Below are 15,608 nucleotides of genomic sequence, written 5' to 3'. Positions count from 1 at the left end.
CGGACTGATGGAAGAGGGGGGTGAGAAAGGTGGAAAATAGATGTCAGTTTGGGGCAAAGCCTGGTAAGTGATAGGTGGACACAGATGAGGGGGAGAGGGAGGATAACTGGCAGATGTGTGCAGATAGTGACAAGGGTGAAAAGGATAAAAAAGTGTACCAGATAAGGAAAGAGGAGGAGGGGGAATGAAATGTAAAGTGGGAGGGATATGTGTGGAAGGGTCAGGCGATAGAGGGCGGATAGGTCAGATGTCAGAAGTTCATCAGTCTGAAGAAGAATTTGGACCTGAAACATCGCCTGGCCATTCCGTCTACACGTGCTGCCTGATCCGCTGAGTTCCTCCATCATGTCGTTTTTCACAATCAATTTCTTGTCTTTCTCACCCTTATGTTTCATAATGTGTTTCAAACATTTCCCACTAATTTAAACCTCGCTGTACTTGAAACATATTTCAGTTTGAGTTTTCCTACAACAGAAATTCAATGATGAATGAAAACTGATATCAATCCCTAAGCTGTTCTGCTGCCTGGAGAACTAATGCTTCTTTCCAACATTTGTTTAATCTTGATATATTTGAAGAACAAGTTAAATCATTTATTAGTCTGATAAACAGCAATAGCTGCCAGACTCTGTCTTCTGGCATTCGTTTGATAAATGACTGCCAACTAGATAGCATTAGAAGCCAATCCATTTCGAAGCGGATGTAAAGAATTCAGTGGCAATATTTTAAAGAACAACACTGTTACCTTCAGAGTCCTATCCAGTAGTTGTTTAGTTTAGTTTAATTTAGTTTAGAGATACAGCACGAAACAGGCTCACCAAGTCCGCACTGACCATCGATCCCCGCACACTGACACTATCCTACACACACTAGGGACAATTTTGTTTTACATTTACACCAAGTCAATTAACCTACAAACATATATGCCTGTGCGGTGTGGGAGGAAACTGAAGATCCCGGAGAAAACCCAAGCAGGTCACGGGGAGAACGTACAAACTCCGTATGGACAAGCACCCATAGTCAGGATCGAACCAGAGCCCCCGGCGCTGTAAGGCAGTTGCTCTACCGCTACGCCACCGTGCAGGGTTCTTCAACCAACTTATGATCTGCCCATGTAGGCATAAGGGGTATAGATAGAGTGAATGCAGTCTTTTACCCAGAATAGGGAAATCAAGAAACAGAGGGCATTGATTTAAAGACAGAGGGGAAAGATTTGGAATCATAGTCATACAGCATGAAAACAAGCCTTGCGGCCCAGCTAGCCTTTGCTGACCAAGATGCCCCATCTACACTAGTCACAGCTGACCGTATTTCGCCCACATCCCTCTGAACCATTCCTATCCATGTATTTATCCAAATGCCTTTTATATGATGTTATGTTTAGTTTCGATACAGTGTAGAATCCAGGCACTTCAGCTCACCAATTCCATGCTGAACAGTGATCACCTGCACACTAGTTCTATCCTACATACCAGGGATAATTTATAGGTCAATTAACTTACAAACCTGCATGTCTTTGGAATATGGGAGGAAACCGGAGCACCCAGAGAACACCCACGTGGTCACAGAGAGAACGTACAAACTCCATGCAGACACCAAGCGTGGTCAGGATTGAACATGGGTTTCTGGCGCTATATGCCTCAACTACCTCCCCTGGCAGCTCGTTCCAACTAGCCCCCATGTGAACCTGAGAGGCAATTTATGCACACATAGGGACATGGGCATATGGAACAAGCTGCCAGAGGAGGAAGATGAGGCACATACGATTACAACATTTAAAAACATTTGTAGAGGTACATGGATAGGAAAGGTTTAGAGGGATAGGGGCCAAACAAAGACAGGGTGGTAGTAGTGTAGATAGGGCATCGTGGTTGGCACAGATGAGTTGGGTCAAAGGGCCCGTTTCCGTGCTGTATGAATCTATGACTCTAAGACTCTGTGCGTGCATTATTGTGCACATTATTGTGCACAATTCATGTGCTACATTTCCACATTGAGTAAATGTTAAAGATAGACAGAGTGCTGGAGTAACCCAGCAGGTCAGGAAGCATCTCTGGAGATAAAGGATAGGTGAGGTTTCAGGTTGGGACCCTTCTTCCGACCGCAAGTAGGGGGTGTTTCTACATCTTGCATACATAATACCTTGGCTTAAAAGATGCCCTAAAAGGAAGTTGAAAGGCTCTGCAAAAAGGAATCTTTTCCCTTTGTTAAAAATCTCCTTTGGCAGCTCGTTGCCAACATTTCCTTTCTGATTGTGTTGTTGTGATGCGCCTTGAGAAGATTCACTACTTGGATGGGATCCAGTAATCGGTTATGCAGATGTTTGTTGCCTGCCCTTGAAGTATTCTCTCATAATTTGTGACTGCACTGCTATCTGCAAAATTGCACTATATTTTAACATAGCTGAGCAATTTGCTGCTGCGAGCTCTCTGCTGATGGTCTGGAAAGATTTTCACTTTCTGAGGAATTTTATGCTGAATTGGATTGGGCAGAGAGTTCAATGGTAGTTTATTGTCACGTGTAAGTATGTGGTTTGTGAGAAGCTCCCAGTGAGCCACGGCTATATCCCGACATCAGGCCTGGCTCTCCCACCGCGGAAAACGGGAAACCACCTGAAGACATCCAAGGCTTGGCTCCTGCTCAACCCCAAAGACTGGGAACCAGAAAGGAGGGAGTAGGAAGTCAATGATAGTGGTGGACACTGGACAAAGGGCCGTTTTCAAGATGGTGGTGGACGGAGAGGATTGGTGCTGCCACGACAACAGGCCTTTAAGGCCAAGATTAGTGTGCACTCATAACAACTGTTAAACTTTGTAGGCACCAGAAACGTGGCGACTCTTTGCATAATGTCTCGTTGAAGTCTACTATTACACAACAATCGTTGCACTTTTGTACTTATCTACAACTGTGCTTTTCAATACAATACAATATATCTTTATTGCCATTGTACAGGGGTACAACGAGATTGGGAATGCACCTCCCATACGATGCAATAATTTAATTAATTTAAACAACAACAACCCAACAAAACAAATTGTAACAGTTTTAAGACAGACGTAACAGTTTTAAGTATGATTTTACTGGATTGTATACAAGACAAAGAGTTTCAGTGTGCCGAGCGAGGTACATAGATACATAGGACAATAAAGTATCAGCATCACCATGGTACTGTGAAATTCCTTTTTGCATATATTTCAGTAAAAATCTCACCATACCTAGGCACAATCATTCGTAAGTACAAGAATGTAAGAATAGTAGATTATGCTGAGGAAGCACACAAATGTCACCATGTTTCTGGCGCTATCTTGTGTTATTTATGTCCAAAGATGTTAAAAAAATGTTGAGTCTGAACATGGCCGTAAAGGTTGATTGTCCCGGCAGCAGCATTAGAGTTGCTGCCTCAGAGCGCCAGAGACCCAGGTTCGATCCTGACCACGGGTGCTGCTTGTACGGAGTTTGTACGTTCTCCTTGTGACTGCGTGGGTTTTCTCCGTGTGCTCTGGTTTCCTCCCACACTCCAAAGACATACAGGTTAGTAGGTTAATAGGCTTCTACAAAACTGTGAACTGTCCCTAGTGTGTGTAGGGCAGTGCTGGTTTATGTTGTGATTGCTGGTCGGCATGGACTCGGTGGGCAGAAAGGCCTGTTTGGACGTTGTGTCTCTAAAGTCCAACTCAGCACTGGTCAGTGTTGTAGGGTCGGCCTGTCCAGGCGATGTTGTCGGTGTCCTCCACCGCTGCTCTGCCGTTCTGTGCTGCATGCTCCCGACCTCAGTATCACTAACTGTGGAAGTTTACAGGCTATCATAGAGTCATAGAGTGATACAGTGTGGAAACAGGCCCTTCAGCTCAACTTGCCCACAGCGGCCAACAATGTCCCAACTACACTAGTCCCACTTGCCTGCGCCTGGTCCATATCCCTCCAAACCTGTCCTATCCATGTACTTGTCTAACTGTTTCTTAAATGATGGGATAGTCCCAGCCTCAACTACCTCCTGTGGCAGCTTGTTCCAAACACCCACCACCCTTTGCGTGAAAAAGTTACCCCTCGGATTCCTATTAAATCTTTTCCTCCTCACATTGAACTTATGTCCTCTGGTCCACGATTCCCCTACTCTAGGCAAAAGACTGTGCATCAACCCGATTTATTCCTCTCATGATTTTGTATACCTCTGCAAGGTCTCCGCACATCCTCCTGCTCTCCAAGGAATAGAGACCCAGCCTACTCAACCTCTCCCTATAGCTCACACCCTCTAGTCCTGGAAACATCGTCGGAAATCTTTTCTGAACCGTTTCAAGCTTGACAATATCTTTCCTATAACATGGTGCCCAGAACTGAAAACAATATTCTACACATGGTCTGACCAACGTCTTATACAACTGCAACATGACCTCCCAACTTCTATACTCAATACTCTGACTCATGAAGGCCAAAGTGCCAAAAGCCTTTTTGACCACCTTATCTACCTGGGACTCGACCTTCAAGGAACCATGCACCTGCACTCCTAGATCCCTCTGCTCTACAACACTCCCCAGAGGCCTACCATTTACTGTGTAGGTCCTGCACTTGTTCGACATCCCAAAATACAACACCTCACACTTCTCTGTATTAAATTCCATCAATCATTCCTCTGCCCACCTGGCCAATCGATCCAGATCCTGCTGCAATCATTCACAACCATCTTCACTATCTGCAAAACCATTAACTTTTGTATCATCAGCAAATTTGCTAATCTTGCCTTGTATGTTCTCATCCAAATCATTGATGTAGATGACAAACAGTAACGGGCCCAGCACCGAACCCTGAGGCACACCACTAGTCACAGGCATCCAGTTTGAGAAGCAACCTTCCACCATCACACTCTGCTTCCTTCCATGGAGCCAATTTGCTATCCATTCAGCTATCTCTCCTTGGATCCCATGCGATCTAACCTCCCAGAGTAGCCTACCATGAGGAACCTTGTCGGACGCCTTACTGAAGTCCATGTACACAACATCTACAGCTCTGCCCTCAACCACCTTTTTGGTCACGTCTTCAAAAAAATCAATCAGATTTGTGAGACACGACCTCCCACGTACAAAACCATGCTGACTATCCCTAATCAGCCCTTGCCCATCCAAATGCCTGTATATCCTATCCCTCAGAATACTCCCCAGTAACTTACCAACTACAGATGTTAAGCTCACCGGCCGATAGTTCCCAGCATTTTCCCTGCAGCCCTTCTTGAAAAGAGGTACAACATTTGTCACCCTCCAGTCTTCTGGCACCTCTCTTGTATTCAAGGATGACTCATAAATTTCAACCAGGGCTCCCGCAATTTCCTCTATAGTTTCCCACAATATCCTCGGATATATCTGATCAGGCCCTGGAGATTTGTCTACCTTCAAACACGACAGTACCTTCAGTACTTTGACGGTAACACTGACTGCTCTCAAAACACTTCCAATGACTGCCCCAAGTTTCTCCGTCCCACTGTCTGTCTCTTCGGTAAATACAGAGGAGAAATACTCATTTAGGACCTTGCCCATCTCCTGCGGCTCCACACAGATGTGGCCGCTTTGATTCCTGAGAGGTCCCACCCTCTCTAGTTACCCTTCCCCCCCCTTATGTATTTATAAAATATTTTGGGATTGTCCTTAGTGCTATCTCTTGGCCCCTTTTTGCCCTTCTGATTTCCTTTTTCAGTTTACTCCTTAGTTCCCAAAACTCCTCCAGGGATGCACTTGATCCCAGCTGCCTATACCTGTCCCATGCATCCTTCTTGTTTTTGACTAACGTCTCAATTTCCCTCGTCAGCCAAGCTTCCTTACGTTTGCCTGCTTTGCCCTTCACTCTAACGGGGACGTGCACATCCTGAGCTTTCTTCAGTACACTTTTAAAAATATCCCACTTGGCCGATGTTCCGTTCCCCTCTAATAACCTGCTCCAGTCAACTTGAGCCATACCCTCAAAGTTGGCCTTAACCCAGTTGAGTATTTTAACACGTGGACCCTCTCTGTCCCTATCCATAACTATCTTAAACCTAATCGAACTGAGGTCACTGGTCCCAAAAGGCTCCTCCACACACACTTCATTAACTTCATATCCTTAAACCACTTGCCCAGACTATAATTGTAAATGAATGAGGATAATTCTGTGCATCGCAGAAGTTTCACATCCAACAGATAAACACTTGTGATTTGGCTTGTCTCTTGCAGATGGTGCAATTAGCTCCAGCCTTAATTGCAGACATTTAGCATGTAAACACTATAAAGGATCATTACTCAGCCTGAACCAGAGAGTTCATTGTAGATTTAACTCATGGGAGTTATTTTCTTAATGTTGATGAACACCCAGGATTATTTCTTACTTCAAAACCCAGCTTTGTTCTGATCACATTTAACATTGGTTTATTTACAATGATGCCTTACCATTTAGTTTTAAGTTTACATTTATTATTGTGACATGTACTGAGGTACAGAGAAAAGTGGTGGTGCAGATTTCACTGCAAATGATAAAAATACAGGATCTATGCAGGTCTGTAGTTTAATTGGTATGAAGGAACTGCAGATGCTTATCTGGAGAATGGGGTTAGGAGGGAGAGATAGATCAGCTATGATTGAATGGCGGAGCAGACTTGATGAGCCGAACGGCCTAATTCTACTTCTATCACCTATCATCTTATGACCTTATGCTGGTTTACCGAAAATAGACACAGAATGCTGGAGTAACACAGCGGGACAGGCAGCATCTCTGGAGAGAAGGAATGGGTGACGTTTCGAGTCGGAACCCTTCTTCAGTTTAGTTTAATTGGTCTCTGTAAATGATCCCCAGGGTGTGTATGGAGTGGATGAGACATTCAAAGCAAGCTCACTATATTCTCTCCTCAATGCACAACAATATCTTGAAGAAGTGGTGCGTATCCCCAGCATACCGAGGTGAATCGTTGGTCCTTGTTCAATGTCATGACATAAAATCATCTGGTTAATGAACCACATTGTCCAGATTCTCCTTCACTGCTTTCACCAAATTTATGGGGCAGCACATTGGTGCAGCTGATAGAGCTGCTGCCTTACAGCACTAGAGTCCCAGCTTCAATCCTGACCTCTGGTACAGTCTGAGTGGAGTTTGCAAGTTGCATATGTGCGTACGTATGTATGCATACCGGTCTGTCTATTTAATTTTGTTTATCTATTTAGTTTAGTTTAGAGATACAGCGCAGAAACAGGCCCTTTCGGTCCACTGAGTCCGCGCCGACCAGCGATCCATGCATTTTAACACTATCCTACACACACCAAGGACAACTTTTACATTTACCAAGCCAATTTACTTGCATACCTGCACATCTTTGGAGTGTGGGAGGAAACCGAAGATCTCGGAGAAATCCCACACGGTCACTTGATAAATGTAAAAATTGTCCCTAGTGGGTGCAGGATAGTGTTAATGTGCAGGGATCGCTAGTCAGTGCGGACTAGGTGGGCCGAAGGGCCTGTATCTCTAAACTAAACGGCCAGGTTTGGTAACTCAAACATCAAGGAATGAAGGAGGCTGCAGATAATGGTGGACATTGTCCAATCCATCATAGGTACTGACCTCCCACCATCGAAAGGATCGACAGAAAACGCTGCCTCAAGTAGGCAGCGAATATCACCAAGGACCCACAACACCCTGGACACCTTCTCATCTCACTGCTACCATCAGGAAGAAGGCAAAGGAGTTTGAGAACTGTGACCTTCAGGTTCAAGAACGGCAACCATCAGGCTTTTGAACCAAAGGTGGACAGAAAGTGCTGGAGTAACTCAGCAGGCCAGGCAGCATCTCTGTAGAATAAGAATGAGTGATGTTTTGGGTCGAGACCCTTCATCAGACTGAGAGTCAGGGAGGGGGAAAAGTATGGGAAGCTACAGAACTAATTTTGTTCCTCCACATCGGAGGTGTGTCATGTCCGACCTATGAGGAGATGTCCACCCGCACACCGTAAAGTCCACTTTAGACTTTTGAGATACAGCGTGGGAAAGGGCCCTTCGACCCACTGAGTCTGTACTGACCAGCGATCACCCCGTACACCAGCACTATTGTACACACTAGACACCATTTACAATTTTTACTGAAACCAATTAAACTACAAACCTGTATGTCTTTGGAGTGTGGGAGGAAACTGAAGCACCTGGAGAAAACCCACGCAGTCACCTTGAGAACGTACAAATTCTGCATAGACAGTACCCGTTGTCAGGATCGAACCCGGGTCTCTGGTGCTGTAAGGCAGCAACTCTACCTCGGCACTACTGGTGCTGCCCCCAGTGGTTCAATTTGCCAGTGCAGTCTGTGTGTCGTCTGCATGTTCACCCTGTTTCTGCTGGTTGCTCCGGTTTCCATCCACATCCCAAAGACATGCAGATTGATAGTTTAATTGACCACTTTAAATTGTCCGTGGTGTGTAGGTGAGTGATAGAATGGGGGGGGGGGGGGGGGGGGGTGGGTTGGAGGTCGGAGGGAGAGGTCGGAGGGAGAGGGGCAGGGAGGGATAGCAATGTGGGGAGCATAAACGCAATATGGTGAGAATAAAATTAGATTCATGTGAATGAGTGCCTTGTCACTGGCATGGTTGTGGTGAGATAAAGGGCCTGTTTCTGTACTGTGCGACTGTTAAGGTAGTCAGTGACTGTAAATTGTACCCAATGTATATACGTACGTAGTAGAATCTGGGGGAAATTGATCAGATGGTGGGGAATATTAAAAATTAGTGTAGGACTAGTGCAATTGGGTGACTGATATGTAGGTGACAGTTAGTATAAACTCAGTGGGCCGCAGGGCCTGCTTCCATGCTGTACGACTGTATGTTAGCATATGATGAGCGTTCGGCAGCACTGGGCTTCTACTCGCTGGAGTTTAGAAGATTGAGCGGGACCTCATTGAAACTTACGGAATAATGAAAGGCAGAGATAGAGTGGATGTGGAAAGGATGTTTCCACAGATGGGAGAGTCTAGGACCAGAGGTCATAGCCTCAGAATTAAAGGGCGCTCTTTTAGAAAGGAGGTGAGGAGGAACTTCTTTAGTCAGAGGGTAGTTAATCTGTGGAACTCATTGCCACAGAGGGCTGTGGAGGCCGTCAGTGGATTTTCTTAAGGCAGAGATAGACAAATTCTTGATTAGAACGGGTGTCAAGGGTTATGGGGAGAAGGCAGGAAAATGGGATTAAGAGGCAGAGATCAGCCATGATTGAATGGCAGAGTGGACTCAATGGGTCGAATGGCCTAATTCTACTCCTATAACTTGTGAACTTGTGACTCCATGATTCTATAATTAAAAGCCAATAAAGTAAAATAACAAGTTCATAGGTTCATCAGTTACAGGAGCAGAATTAGGCCATTCGGCCCATCAAGTCTACTCTGCCATTAAATCATGGATGATCTATCTTTTCCTCTCAACCTCATTCTCCTGCATTCTCCCCATAACCCCTGACATACTCACTTATCAAAAATCTGTCAATCTCTGCCTTAAAAATATCAATTAACTTGGCCTCCACAGCCTTCCAATGAATTTCACAGATCCACCACCCTCTGACTAAAGAAATTCCTCCTCATCCCCTTTCTAAAGGTGCGTCCTTTTATTCGGAGGCTGCTGACTCTATTGCTCGACTCTCCCACTAGTGGAACCATCCTCTCCACATTCACTCTATCCAGGCCTATCAGTATTTGGCAAGTTTCAATGAGGTCCCCCTCCAGTGAGTACAGGCCCAGTGCCATCAAACACTCATGTTAACCCAATCATTCCCGGGATTATTCTCGGAAACCTTCTCAGGACCCTCTCCAACGCCAGCACACCCATCCTCGGATATAGGTCCCAAGCAGTTTTTTTTTTTCCAATATCATTCAAAGAAATGGATACTGTTAATAAACCAACAGCAGGGCTGGGTGAAAACTGAATCTCACCCCTTTCTACATTGTCATTGTGAGATCTTACTGTGTGGAAATTAGCTGCTGCGACAGTATAATGGTGAATGTGGTTTATAAGGTAAGTCACTGCTGCCAAATACTATGAAATTCCCTGTAGCAACGGAGCATAAAAGGATCTGAACTAAGGGTGCGAGTCGGCCATTCAGCCCATCAAGTCCGCTCCACCATTTAATGGAAATGCAAGAGACTGCAGATGCTGGAATCTGGAGTAGAAAACCAACTGCTGGTGGAACAGTGGGTCGAGCAACAACTGTGGGGTCAGAGGGTTAGCCAATAGTTCGCATCGAGTCTCTGCATCAGTGCTGAGAGCGTAGAGAGGAAAAATAGCCAGTATAAAGTGGTCAGGGGGTGAGGCAGGAATCAGCAGGTAATGGATGGAACCAGGTGAGGAGCGGGTTGTTGGTCAGGTGGAGACGAGCAGAGGGTGGAGATAGGGATGGAATAATCTGAATGTAATCTCAATCCAGATTCTTGCTTACCTTCAGTAATCTTTCACCTCCTTGATGGACGAGGAAGGTTTAGTTTAGTTTATAATTGCCATGTGTACCGAGGTACACTTTTTGGACTTTTGACTTAGAGATGTAGTGCAGGAACAGGCCCTTCGGCCCTCCGAGACCCCAACGACCAGCAATCACCCCGTACCCCAGCACTTTCCTACACACTTGGGGCAATTTACAAGTTTATCAAAACCAATTAGCCTACAAACCTATACGTCTTTGGAGTGTGGGAGGAAACCAGAGCACCCGGAGAAAACTCAGCAAAGACATCCATAGTTGTACAGATAAGAATAAAGGGTATAGCGTTCAGTGCAAGATAAAGTCCACAAAAATCCAAATAAAGATAGTTTGAAAGTCTCCAATGAGGTAGCTGGTAGGTCGGAACCACACTCTATTTGGTAATAAGATGGTGCAGTTACCTGATAACAGCTGGGAAGAAACTGTCCCAGAATCTGATGGTATGTATTTTCAAATACAGTGCATTCAGAAAGTATTCAGACCCCTTCACTTTTTCCACATTTTGTTACGTTACAGCCTTATTTTAAGATGGATCAAATTCATTTTTATCATCAATCTACACACAATACCCCATAATAAAAAAGCAAAAACAGGTGTTTAGAAACTTTTGCAAAGTAATTAAAAATAAATAACTGAAATATCACATTTACACAAGTATTCAGACCCTTTACTCAATACTTTGTTGAGGTACCTTTGGTAGTGATTACAGCCTCAAGTCTTCTTGGATATGACACTACAAGTTAGCATACCTGTATTTGGGTAATTTCTCCTATTCTTCTCTGCAGATCCTCTCAAGCTCTGTCAGGTTGGATGGGGAGCATCAATGCACAGCTATTTTCAGGTCCCTCCAGAGATGTTCGATCAGGTTCAAGTCCGGGCTCTGGCTGGGCCACTCAAGGATATTCACAGACTTGTCACGAAACCATTCCTGCGTTATCAAGGCTGTGTGCTTAGGGTCATTGTCCTGTTGGAAGGTGAACCTCTGCCCCAGTCTGAGGTCCAGAACGCTCTGGAGCAGGTTTTCATCAAGGAACTCTCTGCACTTTGCTCTATTCTTCTTTCCCTCAATCCTGACTGGTCTCCCAGTTCCTGCCGCTGAAAAACATCCCCACAACATGATGCTGCCACCACCATGCTTCACCGTAGGCATGGTATTGGTCAGGTGATGAGCAGCAATATCACAACACAGTGCCACTTGGCATCCAGGCCAAAGAGTTCAATCTTGGTTTTATCAGACCTGAGAATCTTGTTTCTCATGGTCCGAGAGTCCTTTAGGTGCCTTTTGGCAAACTCCAAGCGGGCTGTCATGTGCCTTTTACTGAGGAGTGGCTTCTGTCTGGCCACTCTACCAGAAAGGCCTAATCAGTGGAGTCCTGCAGATATAGTTGTCCTTCTGGAAGTTTCTCACTTCTTCATAGAGGAACTCTGGAGCTCTGTCAGAGTGACCATCGGGTTCTTGGTCACCTCCCTGACCAAGGCCCTTTTCCCCCATTTGCTCAGTTTGGCCAGGCAGCCAGCTTTATGAAGAGTCCTGGTGGTTCCAAAGTTCTTCCATTTAAGAATGACAGAGGCTTCTGTGCTCTTCAGGACCTGCAATGCTGCAGAAATTGTTTTATACCCTTCCCCGGATATGTGTCTCAACACAATCCCTTCCTCTTCTCTGACAGGCACTGCCAACTGTGGGATCTTATATAGACAGGTGTGTGCCTTTCCAAATCATGTCCAATCAATTTAATTTACCTCTGATGGGCTCCAATTAAGTTGTAGAAAAATCTCAAGGATAATCAATGGAAACAGGATGAACCTAAGCTCAATTTTGAGTCATAGCAAAGGGTTTGTACACTTATGTAAATGTGATATTTCAGTTATTTATTTTTAATTACTTTGCAAAAATTTCTAAACACCTGCTTTCACTTTTTTATTGTGGGGTATTGTGTGTAGATTGACGATAAAAAAATGAATTTAATCTATTTAAAAATAAGGCTGTAACGTAACAAAACGTGGAAAAAGTGAAGGGGTCTGAATGCACTGTATCTGTGCTTCTTGCCTGTTGGGAGAGTGGAGAAGTGGGAGTGACTGGGGTGAGACTGGTCCTTGATTATGCTGGTGGCCTTGCCAGGGGGGTGTGGTGTAGATAGAAGTGTAGATGGTGTTATTTAAACAAATCATTTACTCATCTGCGCCACAATTGTCAAAGGCAAGTGTTTTAAAATGCGTGACCATCACATTCTTTCTGTATTTATTATTTCCTTGTCCCAATCAGAATGCTTAATCCAGGCAAATCCTGAGATCCGAACATCATGGCCTCTTTTATTCTAAAGTGATGCAGTTAAATCATTATTAGGAAAGGGAAGGATTATTTCCTGGAGGGAAGGTTACGAAGGCAATTGCATTAGGGCAAGGGGAGGTTTCTCATAGTGGCTGGCCATTGATGTGCAATAAAAATTCACATACATGACTATACATGATTACAATCACACTGTCCATAGAGTACAAATACAGGTTAAAAGATACGGCGTTTCGTGCAAAGACAATGTGTAATATAGTTAACATGGCAAAATAATGGCAAACATTCCAGGAACGTCCAAATTTTCTGTGTTCACTTCTTTTATTCAAACTGGGCACTCAAAAAAAAAAAATGCTCGGCACAGTGGCGCAACGGTAGAGCTGCTGCCTTTCAGCGCCAGAGACCTGGGTTCAATCCTGACTGTACAGAGTTTGTACGTTCTCCCCGTGACCGCGTGGGTTTCCTCTCACATTCCAAAAACGTGCAGGTTTGTAGGTTAATTGGCTTCAGTAAAAAAAATTGCCGGTTTTCCCTAGCATGTAGGATAGTGTTAGTGTACGAGGTGATCGCTGGTCGGCGTGGACCTGATGGGCCGAAGGGCCTGTTTCCACGCTGTATCTCTGAAGTCTAAAGTCTGAAGCTCGAGCAATTATAGAGAAATTATTCTTTGCAAAGAACCAGCGACTCTGCAAACTATCCAGAGCCAGGTAATGTCAAAGGTCAGTCTCAACGCTTTGACTGACACTTGACATGTGCAGCTAAGTGCGGTTGGAACGCAGTGCCTAGTCCTTGGCTTCAGAGAGTTAAATTGATGGCCTAGGAGCTGTGATGATCTACCTTGCAGACGCCATAGCCTCGGCTGGGTCACGGCCTATCCTAAAAAGGTCTCAGAAGATTCTACTAATAGCTTTAAGCTGTTGATACTGTGGCTTTAGGCGGTGTGGTTAGGAATTACTTAATGCCCAGACACACATAATGTCCCCAGTCCGAGAAAATTATGCAGCTTTCCATTAATGAGGCCACACACCAGACTCTCCCTAGTATTTTAACAACTGCCTTTCAATCATGCTGGGGACCTCGGTACCTCATGGCAATTTTATTTGACAGGTACAATTTAGTAAAATTTGTTTCAAAAATCCGTAGCCTCGTTTTTTCTCCTCTGATAAGGAGTGTAGAGAGTTTTGCACAGCTGAAAACGCGTGCAATGCAATGAATGTTTGTTACGTAGGAGCAAAGATTCTTCAGGTGATGATACTGAGGTTTATTAAAAAAACATTGATAATCCCTTAAACCTTAATCAGATTAAATGAAGGTGAATCCTGAACCTTCGGTGACTGCATATGCAGACCTGCGAAATTTTCGCAAAGAATATTTTTTTTCTCGATAGTTCTGACTTTAATGTAACATGAAAGCAAACAATAAATAGTTCACAAAGTGAAACAATTCTTTAAAAAACCCAATTTGTCCTGTTTAAAAAAAAATATTCTAATCTAAATAAACTGGTCAAAAATGTACACATTGATCACAAGGGTGGAGCTGGTAGAGCTGCTGCCTCATAGCGGCAGAGACCCAGGTTCCATCCTGACCTTGGGTGCTGTCTGCGTGGAGTTTGCATGTTCTCCCTGTGACTGCCTGGGTTTCCTCCAAATGCTCCGGTTTCCCACATCCCAAAGACGTGTAGGTTAATTGGTCTCTGTAAATTGTCCCTCATGTGTAAGGAGTAGATGCGAAAGTGGGATATCATAGAACTGGTGTGAATGGGTGATTTATGGTTGGTGGGGTCACGGTGGGTCGAAGGACCTGCTTTTTTTGCTGTATCCCTATACTAAACTAAATTAATGCAATGAACTGAATTTAAATAACTCATCTGATAAAATGGGATTATTTTACCTGTTTATAGATTAGGTAGAAAGGGGTGGGGTTTTTTTTAAGGAAATTTCAGACTTTAGGATCTCCTAATTGAAGATACAACTGCCATCGGTGGATGCAAGGAAGTGCAAATGTTGGTTTATGAGAAAAGACACAAAGTGTTCGAGTAACTCAACAGGTCACGAAGCATCTGTGGAGGACATGGATAGACGACGTTTTGGGGCGGGACCCTTCTTCAGACACAAATCACCACCTATTCACGTCCTCCAGAGATGTTGCCTAACCCGCTGAGTTACTCCAGGACTCCTGTGGCTTTTTGCCTTTGTTGGTGTTATTTAACGAGGGGATGAGAATGAGCTCAGTGCTGGAGGAACAGTTGGATTTGGAGGGCTGCACGGCTGTAGGAAAATGTAGTTTAATTTTAGTTTTAGAGATGCAGCACGGAAACAGACCTTTCGGCCCACCGAGTCTGCGCCGACCAGCGATCCCTGTGCACTAGCACTATCCTAAACGCTAGGGACAATTTACACTTATACAAAACCAGTTAACCTACAAACCTGTACGCCTTTGGAGTGTGGGAGGAAACTGAAGATCTCTGAGAAAACCCATGCAGGTCACAGGGAGAACGTACAAACTCCATTCAGACAGCACCCAAGGTCAGGATCAAACCCGGGACTCTGGCGCTGTAAGGCAGCAACTCTACCGCCGTGCCTATGTAACTATGTAACTGCCTTTGTAAATATGTCACACTTTAACATCAGCCTTTACTGAGTAGAATTGCGGCGCAGATGGGTAAGTGATTGATGACTACAGAAGTTTGAAAACACAGACCATCAGATTCAGAAACAGCTTCTTCCCTAATGTCAGCAAATTGCTGGTGAGTAAATGCAACAAGCTGCCACAGGAGGTAGTTGAGGCCGGTACTACAATAGCATTTAAAAGACACTTGGACAGCTACATGGATAGAAATGGTTTAGGGGGGTATGGGCCAAATGCAGGCA

The sequence above is a fragment of the Rhinoraja longicauda genome, chromosome 3 (genome assembly GCF_053455715.1).
Source record: "Rhinoraja longicauda isolate Sanriku21f chromosome 3, sRhiLon1.1, whole genome shotgun sequence".
NCBI classification, from domain to species: domain Eukaryota; kingdom Metazoa; phylum Chordata; class Chondrichthyes; order Rajiformes; family Arhynchobatidae; genus Rhinoraja; species Rhinoraja longicauda.
The sequence above is the reverse complement of the archived record's forward strand: the minus strand, read 5'-3'. Positions refer to the sequence as shown.